Source organism: Nicotiana tabacum, chromosome 22 (assembly GCF_000715075.1).
Source record: "Nicotiana tabacum cultivar K326 chromosome 22, ASM71507v2, whole genome shotgun sequence".
Taxonomy (NCBI): domain Eukaryota; kingdom Viridiplantae; phylum Streptophyta; class Magnoliopsida; order Solanales; family Solanaceae; genus Nicotiana; species Nicotiana tabacum.
Genome location: NC_134101.1, coordinates 161,599,275 through 161,611,093, shown reverse-complemented (window position 1 = coordinate 161,611,093; position 11,819 = coordinate 161,599,275).

The following is an 11,819-nucleotide window of genomic DNA, read 5'->3' as shown; positions in this document are numbered from 1 at the left end:
CATGCTGCGCCCTAACTTGGGTAGCTCAGAAGTTGAAACACTACCTGTCCTCGTATACTACTTATCTCATATCTCGATTGGACCCGTTGAAGTATATCTTTCAGAAACCTATGCCCACAGGAAGGTTGGCCAAATGGCAAATTCTGCTCACAGAGTTTGATATCGTCTATGTGACGAGGACGGCCATGAAAGCCCAGGCGCTGGCCGACCATTTGGCAGAGAATCCCGTTGATGAAAAATACGAGCCTTTAAGAACGTATTTTCCCGACGAAGAGGTGATGCATACAAACGAGCTGGAGTTACCCGAGGAACCGGGTTGGAAGCTTTTCTTCGATGGAGCTGCAAACGCGAAAGGGGTTGGAATAGGAGCAGTACTCATTTCTGAAACAGGACGTCATTACCCCGTTACGGCTCAACTACGCTTCTATTGCACCAACAATATGGCCGAGTATAAAGCTTGCATTTTGGGTCTGCGATTGGCTGCGGACATGGATGTCCAAGACGTCTTGGTCTTGGGAGACTCGGACCTCTTGGTACATCAGATTCAGGGTGAATGGGAAACGCGGGATCTAAAACTCATACCATATCGACAATGCTTGCACGATCTGAGCAAACGATTTCGATCAGTAAAGTTCAAACATATCCCGAGAGTTCATAACGAGGTTGCGGATACATTGGCCACCTTAGCATCAATGTTGTACCACCCTGACAAAATGTATGTTGACCCTCTGCACATCCAGGTCCGTGATTAGCACGCTTATTGCAACGCCGTAGAAGAGGAAGCAGATGGCGAACCCTGGTTTCATGATATCAAGGAATACCTCAGAATGGGGATATATCCGGAACAGGCCACTAGAGACCAAAAAAGAGCCCTTCGGCGTTTGTCGAATGGTTTCTTCCTCAGCGGAGGAGTTTTGTACAAAAGAACCCCGGATTTGGGATTGTTAAGATGTATAGATGCCGGTCAAGCCACGACGGTTATGGCAGAGGTACATGCTGGAGTTTGTGGGCCACATATGAGCGGATATGTGTTGGCCAGGAAGATCCTTAGGGCAGGGTATTATTGGCTCACCATGGAACACGACTGCATCACTTTCGTGAGGAAATGCCATCAGTGCCAGATACATGGAGATCTGATTCATTCTCCGCCAACAGAGTTACATACGATGTCAACACCCTGGCCGTTTGTTGCATGGGGCATAGATGTCATTGGACCTATCGAGCCAGCAGCATCCAACGGTCATAGGTTCATTCTAGTAACCATTGACTACTTCACCAAATGGGTTGAGGCTAAAACCTTCAAGTCGGTAACTAAAAAGGCGGTGGTGGATTTTGTGCACTCCCATATCATCTGCAGATTTGGGATCCCAAAAGTAATCATCACGGATAACGGTGCGAATCTTAACAGCAGCCTGATGAGAGAGGTATGCCAACAATTCAAGATTACACACCGCAATTCCACCCCATATCGTCCCAAGGCGAATGGAGCGGTCGAAGCAGCCAATAAGAACATCAAGAAGATACTGCGAAAGATGGTGGAAGGATCTAGACAATGGCACGAAAGACTACCCTTTGCTTTGTTGGGTTATCGCACTACCGTACGGACTTCCATAGGTGCAACTCCCTATTTGTTGGTATACGGAACTGAGGCCGTAATACCAGCGGAGGTCGAAATCCCGTCCCTCCGGATTGTCGCTGAAGCCGAGATTGATGACGATGAATGGGTCAAAGCTCGATTGGAACAATTGAGCTTGATAGGCGAGAAAAGATTGGCAGCAGTGTGCCATGGTCAGCTGTATCAGAAGAGAATGGCGAGAAGATATAATAAGAAGATACGGCCCAGGAAGTTTGAAATAAGGCAGCAGGTATTGAAGAAGATCCTCCCACACCAGGTCGAGGCAAAAGGCAAGTTCGCCCCAAATTGGCAAGGGCCTTATATCGTGACCAGAGTATTGTCCAATGGAGCTTTGTGTTTGACGGATATCGAGGGAAGATATGTTGACATGGCTATCAATTCGGATGCAGTCAAGAGATATTATGCATAATTTCTTTGATTATGGCAATTATTGGTTCGTTTGTTTGTACTTGGTACTTGTTGGATAATGAAATAACGGAGGCAATTCTTTCTTCTATCCAAACACTTTTTACCCTTGTTTCCCCCTTTTGAGCCTTAAGTCATTCTTTCATACCCCTCTTTTGGAATCACTAACCGGAAAAGATATGAAAAGAGAGAAAGAAAGAAAAGAAAACAACTAAACAAAAAGAAAATGATAACAAAAGAAAAAGAAAAGAAAGTCAAATGAAAAAGAGGAAATGGGAACTACGTTTGACCTGATTCCTCAAAGAGGATACGTAGGCGCCTCACGGCTCGGTCGTAGTGTACATAGTGTGCATAATGTCCATAAGTATGCATAATAGGCACAGTGTGCATAACGCACATAGCCCAACATAGTGTAAAAAAAGTAAAATTCCCCAAACAAGAAAATTGGGGCAGAGTTTATGTTTTAAGGTTCCAACAAAGGTTTGATTCCAAAAGTTGTAGCATATCACCCATCAAGTTATTTCATTTTTTGATAGCCTTCCTTTTAGCCCCACACCAAAACCAACATCGACGTCCAAAAGACCTCCCGATCAATATCCAAGAGGTGCCAAGTCATGCAACTAAAGCCGAGAATAATACACCGATCCCCAGCAAAGAAGAGGATCATAAGACTGGAAATGAATTGAGGGTCAAAAGGAATCTCCAGAAGAGAGGGCCGTATCGACGACACTCCGATTCCCCGATGAAGAAATAAAATGAGAGAGTCTTATCGGTGAAAACCTTCGCAGGCACCGTAAGGCGACGAAAGATGAGAGATATAAAATGAGAGAGTCTTACCGGTGAAAACCTTCACAGGCACCATAAGACGCCGGGAGCTGAGAGAAAAGAGAGAGTCTCATTAGTGAAAACCCCTCGAAGGGCACTATGAGGCGACGAGACAGATCAACAAAAGGATCCACGTTCACAAAGAAATGGACGCCCATTTATCCCCAGCAAGTAGGGTCATCTGGCAAGTTGCTTGATACAAATAGACTGGGTCGGGAATCTATGGTGCACGTCATGATCACAAGGACCAGTCCTGTTGTCCAGATAAGTTTTTCTCTTTTCCTTTTTCCACCAAGTATTGGTTCAGAAAGATTTTCTTCTTTTCTCTATTTCTTTCGTTTTTCTTTCTAAGAATTCGTGTTGAAAGAGATTTTTCAAAGTTTACTACCAGTCCAAAGTGGTCAGACGCCACAAGAAAGGGAAATCAATCCAGTACAAGATATCCCCAGGCAATGCAATTCTATGCCTCACAATTCCGGGGGAAGTAAACTCCTGAAGGGGGTAATTTCGGGATTAAAAGCAGACTCTCATGGCATGTCCTAAAAAGGGAAGCAGAAATGGGGATAAATGGAAAAACCACCCCAGCAAGCGACGTCGTCCACCAACCAGTTGTTGGTGCATAGAGCAAGGAAAAGAAAAGGGAAAAATCATCCCCCAACGGAAAGATCACCGTTGCCCCACCATGATTTAAAACTAATTAAGTCCTTCTAACTGCTGCAGGAAAATAAAGGTCGATGAAGGCAGAGGAATGCAATACCAGAAAGGTCACCAAAACAGGGGCAGGAATAATTTTCATGTCTTAGTTTAAATAGGCGCCCACCTGTATAACGAGAGGAATAATTTTCATGTCTTAGTTTAAATAGGCGCCCACCTGTATAACGAGAGGAATAATTTTCATGTCTTAGTTTAAATAGGCGCCCACCTGTATAACGAGAGGAATAATTTTCATGTCTTAGTTTAAATAGGCGCCCACCTGTATAACGAGAGGAATAATTTTCATGTCTTAGTTTAAATAGGCGCCCACCTGTATAACGAGAGGAATAATTTTCATGTCTTAGTTTAAATAGGCGCCCACCTGTATAACGAGAGGAATAATTTTCATGTCTTAGTTTAAATAGGTGCCCACCTGTATAACGAGAGGAATAATTTTCATGTCTTAGTTTAAATAGGCGCCCACCTGTATAACGAGAGGAATATTTTCATGTCTTAGTTTAAATAGGCGCCCACCTGTATAACGAGAGGAATAATTTTCATGTCTTAGTTTAAATAGGCGCCCACCTGTATAACGAGAGGAATAATTTTCATGTCTTAGTTTAAATAGGCGCCCACCTGTATAACGAGAGGAATAATTTTCAGTCTTAGTTTAAATAGGCGCCCACCTGTATAACGAGAGGAATAATTTTCATGTCTTAGTTTAAATAGGCGCCCACCTGTATAACGAGAGGAATAATTTTCATGTCTTAGTTTAAATAGGCGCCCACCTGTATAACGAGAGGAATAATTTTCATGTCTTAGTTTAAATAGGCGCCCACCTGTATAACGAGAGGAATAATTTTCATGTCTTAGTTTAAATAGGCGCCCACCTGTATAACGAGAGGAATAATTTTCATGTCTTAGTTTAAATAGGCGCCCACCTGTATAACGAGAGGAATAATTTTCATGTCTTAGTTTAAATAGGCGCCCACCTGTATAACGAGAGGAATAATTTTCATGTCTTAGTTTAAATAGGCGCCCACCTGTATAACGAGAGGAATAATTTTCATGTCTTAGTTTAAATAGGCGCCCACCTGTATAACGAGAGGAATAATTTTCATGTCTTAGTTTAAATAGGCGCCCACCTGTATAACGAGAGGAATAATTTTCATGTCTTAGTTTAAATAGGCGCCCACCTGTATAACGAGAGGAATAATTTTCATGTCTTAGTTTAAATAGGCGTCCACCTGTATAACGAGAGGAATATTTTCATGTCTTAATTTAAATAGGCGCCCACCTGTATAACGAGAGGAATATTTTATGTTTTAGTTCAAATATTTCAGGTTTTGAGAGCAGTAACCCCACCGGAAGGTAGAGGGTTACAACAGGAATATCCAGCAGGAAACAATAAAAATCCCCAGCACCGGGAAGCAGAAGGCGGCAAACTGAGGCACACGAGTCAAAAGGACGCGTAAGGACGCGTTTTGAAAGAATCAGCTTGTGAACATTGAGTCATGCCCAGCGTGACAAATCTGATGAAGAGAGCCATACTGCCGAAGGAACCATTGAAAGGCTTGATGAAGAAGGCCATGTCCCCAGCGGATCAAGCAAAATGATGAAAACTGGTACTTAGAGGCCCGTACCATCCCTTAAGTTCACAAAATAAAAGCATCGGAGGAAAACGCAAGCCGACAAGAAAGCAAGGCGACAAGAACAAGTTGAAGATAGATGAGATCTTATGATCCATAGGCTAGCCTAGCTTCTTGTTTTCGTTTCAGCACAATGTAACGAGGGGATCAGTAAGCAATAACGCATACAGCGACACGTAACAGCACACAACAATGGCGAGCACTACAGTCACACGGTAGTCCCAGCTACCAAAATTTCCTGAACTACATTGACCTGATTCCTGTTCAGCCCAGGATATGTAGGAAACCTCTGAAGCAAAGGTTCGGTCAAATTTCTTTCAAAAAATGCTTCACACGGAGTGCGCGGATGAGCAAAAATCGCTCACTTTGTCTTTGCACGAAGACCCTTCGTGTCTTCGGGCAAAGAGGGGCAGCTGTAAGCACGTGATTTTTGCTCCGCGAAAGTTACTCCACAAAAAAAAAAATCAAAAAATGTATATGTCTTGTCATTGAGTGATTTGTATTTAATGTTAATTGGTATGTTAGGTATTAACCAATGTGTGTGTAATTCTATTGTTAATTTTTTTTATATAATTTCACAATTTATTTAGGAATTTGGTTTAAATTTTGGTTAATTAGAAAGGGAAAGGGTTGGGGGAAAATCATATTGGGCCCCAAAATGAGGCCCAAACACCGACACACAGGTCCAGTCCAAACACAGGCTGCCCAGGGAACGTCCTAAACGACGTCGTTCAGCACCTCAATCTTCTGCCGTTGATTAATTGAAATCAAACAGTTCAAGGCAGCCCTTGAAAAATCAAAACGACGTCGTTGTAGGCGAAGTCGATCTGAGTCGTTCATCTATATTGATCCAACGGTCCCTGGCCTCCCTCATGGCCCGACCCAATGAAACCTGGTGTTGATCCGTGGATCCCGGACCAACCCGATTCCCCCTTTTAGTGGAACGACGCCGTTCCGCAACAGCCAGGGGATCCTGGCCATTGATCTCATCAGATCGAACGGCCTGGGATCAATCCCCTACCCCGTATAAAAGCCTCAATTCTTCACCCCAGCCCCCCATAGCCAGACCCCTCCCCGTCTCCTGAAGCTCAGAGGCAGGTTTCCATGGAAACCCTAGCCGCCACCCCACCCCTTCGCCTGAAAGCCGGCGGCTACGGTGCTGTTGGCCCTGAGGCTAACACCCCTGAACCACCATGACCCCCCTTCTCCAAAATTGCACTCAGCTTGCCTCGAATCTTCCCCGAACGTCTCGAATCTTCGATCAAAGATTCCAGCCAAAACCTTAAGTCACCGGATGAGCCCCGGATTCACCCTAGTCACTCCCCTAACGTCCCTCAGGCCCTGATCAGCTTTGGTCCCGGTCAAATACAAACAGAACTTGTCAAATCCCAAATCTGAGTTCCAGAACCCTAAAAAACCAAACCTGTTTTCGTTTGAGGTAAGTTCCGATGTAATCGTCTTTTCTTGCTTTTTGTTTAGGTGTTATGCATATGTTTATGGTTCTGTTTAGTTTGTTTTTAATTATTCTCTGTCCGTCTTCAAAGACCCTTTTGTTTGGTCGATTTCTTTTCTTGAATGTTAGTTGAGTGTTATAAGATGTTTAGTCGCTTCGATTGATATTGTCGGATAGTTAAGTTTCATAAACTGCATAATTGAATGTCCCGAGTTTTGAAATAAATTGGTACCCTGTTTAGTCTATGTTGTTAGTCGTTTAATTGTTACGTATGATAGTTCGTATAGTCGACCTGAGTAACGTCGTCAAATAATTAAGTTTGTAAAGTTCCATTGTTGTCCGAAAAAGGCCTGAAACACTCAGTTTGTTTCTGTTTTAAGTTTAGTTGATTAGCGACTAATTAGTATACGTTATAACTCGCGAAGTCGACTCGTCACATGTTTGACGTTAGTTTCACAGTATTAAATAACAAACGACCTAACTGGCTGATTTAGGTTAGTTTCACATCCAGTTACTGGCTGATTTTTGTGAAGGTTTGTTTGGACTGATTATAGTTTGGTTTGTTAGCTGTGGGAGGGGGGATTCGAACTGAAAAATCTGACTAAGTGTTCAGGATTGAAAGAAGTTGTTATGTGTCAATTAAAATACTATTAATGGGGAACAAAACACAAGAGCATGGGAATTAAATGAATACTTAACTAAGCCCATAACCCTTGATTAGAGTAATGAGACAAAGCATGGGGGGCTGATTAAGGATTCCAAGAAAATGCCTTTAGGCATGGGAAACTAAGGGGTATGGGCAGACTGTAATTGGCAGAATCCAGGCAGCTTAGCTGCACTGGGTTGTTGGCTTATAAATAAGCTGTTTCAGAACTTAAAATGGGCTGGACTTTTAGTCTTCAGAGAAAAAAAAAACAGAAAGAAATTTCAGAATACTGTGAATAAGTATCATCTGAAAACTGTGTAAGAGTTGAAGTTGGTCAAGCTGTCTTTGCTGATTGTTGTTGGTTGTTTGCTGAGTTTTTGTGTTTATTGATTTTCTGCTGCTACTGCATTGAACATTCTGGTTTTTTTGGTCGCATCTTATTACACTGTGTCTGGGAGTGTTTTGTTTGGTGCTCGACCACCTGTTGGGTTTCCTTGTTGTGGAAACTGTTGTTGGCTGTCTGTGGACTGTTGGTGACACTTGTGGCTGGTTGTTTGTTGCTGTGTTGTTGCTGTCTGTTACTGTTGTGACTGCTGCTTGGTTGCTTGCTGCTAACATCCTTCCTTTTCTTTTGTTTGGTTATCTGAATCCAGGTACACATACTAAGTCGATGTAATTCCATGTTTGAAGTTGACATTTGAAGCATGAATACACACATGAAGAAGTTGAAGTTATAAACTGAATTTAGTTTTTCTGCTGATTGTACTTAAACCATTTTGTGTATCAATAATATGTAATCTCCTTCCATGGAACTGTATAATTAGCTTATGAACTCCCTAGGTAAGTCCTTAGAGGGATATGAGGCTAGAAATCGTCTTGCTTATTTCATGACGTTTGTAAAGATGCATGTTAGACTTGAATCAAGTAAATGGACTTCTAATTGTCGTAATAGTCTAATCTCAGTATACCAAATGGTTCGAATCAGGACTAAAGCTTGATCTTAAAGTCCTTTCATGACAACAGATTAGCCTATTTTAAACTTACAATAGACTGTTAAAGGAAATAGTATCATTTTATCTTCCAGTTTGCAAACTCACGAATTGGCATAAGAACAAGCAGTTAGGCTAATATCGGAATAAGGACAGCCAAGTCCAGTGTAATACCATATGCGTTGGACCCAAGCCCACACGTGCTTTTGTATTTGGAAACTCATAAATTTTATCTCTTGTTTGGGGTTCGACTACAAATACTTTAAGTATGAAATGGGGCTAGGATCTTTTGCTCTCTGTCATTTTAGAGACGAACAAAGTAGAAAATTATAGTCATGCTAAGATTATCCTTTTAATTAAATGAGATGAGCTTCGCTGGATAGATACATAAATGGCGGGGCCCTCGTTAAATGTATGTATTAAATGCTTAGAATTCGGGACAGGCCGTTTAGCAAATTTCACGGCCCTACCCAAAACAATGATACGCTAGTCGCTTTAGGCGCGTATTTAATAATGTTATCTCCCTAAACTCGGGTGCACATTTATGTGACCCAAATCCAAATCTCAACGAAATCGAAATGCGTCTCTAATCACGGGTATATTGATTGTGGCGTGGTTTGAGATGCATTTCCATGACGTTGCAAATTCCTTTTAAAAATAATGAATGAGACGAGCCTCGACAAACAAAAAATGCACAAGCTGCGGGGCCCTCCAAATGTATATATTAAAATACTTAGAATTCGGGACAGGCCGTCTAGCGAACTTTACGGCCTTCCCCAAAATAACACTACGTTAGTTGCTTTAGGCGCGTCTTAATAATTTATTTTTCTTAATTCGGGTGCACATTTATGTGACCCAAATCCAAATCTCAACCGAGTCGAGATATGTCAATAACCACGGGTGCATTGATGTAACGTGGTTCGAGATATATTTTCACGACGTTGCAATTCTCGTAAAAAATAATAATAAAAGCGGCCAAGAGTTAAAATTGGCACATAAGTTCATATTTGTATAAAATCAGATAATCAAGCCGAATATAACAGTTGAGCGACCGTGCTAGAACCACGGAACTCGGGAATGCCTAACACCTTCTCCCGGGTTAACAGAATTCCTTATCCAGATTTCTGGTACGCAGACTGTAATATGGAGTCATTCTTTTCCTCGATTCGAGATTAAAATTGGTGACTTGGGACACCCTAAATCTCCCAAGTGGCGACTCTGAAATAAATAAATAAATCCCGTTTCGATTGTCCTTTAATTGGAAAAAACTCCCTTGTGCCCTATTGGGTGCGGAAAAAGGAGGTGTGACAGCTCCATCGTATTTGGGAATTTCTGGCATACAAAATTTCTTTGGGATGGGCTTCGGAGCCGCACTTAGAGGAAAAGGTTTCTGCACAAACTTTTTCGAATCCAAACCCTTTAGAATCGGGGGTGCCCTCGGTATTTGGTCAACCCATGAGTTATACGTTTCTACCCTTTTGTAATTAGCCTCGATTTATTTTCACTTGATTCGATCCGTTTAGTGAGTTTCTCGAGCATCTTCATAATGGCGGGGTCAATCCCAGATTCATTGGCATTCGATTTCTCCGGCGCAGGTTCGACTCTACGAACGACCTCTTGCGTTTCGAGCTCAATTCTGCTTGGTGCTCGATTCTGATTTTGTAGTTGTGATATCGCAGCTTGTTGAGTCTGCAACATTTCGAATATCATTCGAAGGCTAATTCCGCCTTCTTCACCGCTTTGTGCGTTCTAATCGGCTGCCGGGCATCTCTGCGGAAGTTATTTTCAAGGTCTACGCCCAAATTTCCATTAATGGCAATATAAGAGCTGACATCGACTAGGTCTACGGCCGGTGGTCCATCAGGGTTGACTGGAGGTACTCCTTTTCTTGGGCCGACTATGTTTTCATTCTCGCCACGAAGACCGAGTCCGTTGTCTATGTGAGTAGGAGCTACTTGAAAGTTTGACATGTTGATTCTTGAAATCAAAGACACTTACGAGAACAAGCGAAAAGCAGTGTGTGTTACCAAAACTAGTTGTCACTCCACTTGTTGTCGGAGATGTAAGGATTGATACATAAAATAACTTTTTATTTCATTGATAATCATATAAAGCATACGATATTTTAGGAATTAATACCGGGCAATCACTGTTATCCTTAGCCTCACGGTGGGCGCCAAACTATTTACCCTAAAAATTGGATAACACTTAAACTTATAATGTGGTTTTAAGGACACGTGACTTCACCTAATATCAATTGATGAATATGAAGATTAGTAATAGAAATTAACAATAATATAAAGCAAACCAGTGTTTGAACAGAATTCAACCCTCGAGCTTGAATACCCTCGAATTGATCGGCGCAAGAACAGTTAGAAATATAACAAGTAGATGGACAAAAATATAAGTTGGACAGAAAGTATTGTATTGCTTTGATAGACGTGAATGTAAAGTGCTTACAAAATGATTAGAACCCTCTTTATATAATAGATGAATCCTATCTATGGTACAATTCTAATTACGGAAATAAATCCCATGATTAGCCTAAACAACCGTCCTCTATTTGATCTGTTCCGAGATTTCTGCCATGATCTTCGACCAGTCATGGATATCTCGCCTTTCTGTTATTGTGCTTTGCTCGACATCTGCCCTATTTGGTCTCGATTGCTACTTACCTCGATCTCGACATGCACCTCGATTCTCAAACTCGGTACCTTATCCTCGTGCTCCGGTCTGATCCACTGCGGAACCTACCTTCGATGCAACTCCCTGGCTTCGATCAAATAGTAAAATTATGTAGGCCCGATTTTAACTGTATACAATAACAAACAACTAGGATTTAGGATATTGATTGCAACTGATGCCAGATGCTGATTCCAAATGTGATTGGTGATGATCAATTTGTACCTTCGATTACGAGCTTAATATTTTACCTAAACAATCTCATATAGTAGTAATATTTATAGCTCTCCCTAACATGTATACAGAATGCTTGGCTTGCCCTAACATGTAATTTTTCAGATATTATCATCATGAAAGTAATGAAACCACGACCATATTTTCTGCTTAATGATCCACTTAATTAACCATGAAAACATATTACAGTAGTGGTAAAGAGTGCTGGATTTAATTTTATTTTAAAAAAAATTGTCAAGGAGTAAGCGAGATCAACAACAATAAGGCTGCAAACATAAGATTTCCTCAAATAATTCGCTTTTCCCCTCGTTAGGTAACAATTACAGGGGTATGAGATAATAATCTCAGAATAAAATTAATTTTTTTTATCTCACGTTTGATTGCACATTTGATTCCAATGCAGAATAGTAATCACATGATTATTTATACCACAACTGTGAAATTATTCTTTTACCCCACAGTACGTAAGATAATAATTTCAAGATTATTGATCATGGGAATAAAACTAACAGGTTTGCCATTCTCCAAACTCTTCTCCCAAAATTTTTTGTTAAAAAATCAAGCCTAAAATTGCAAATAAAAATTTATTCAAGTTTATCATAACTCA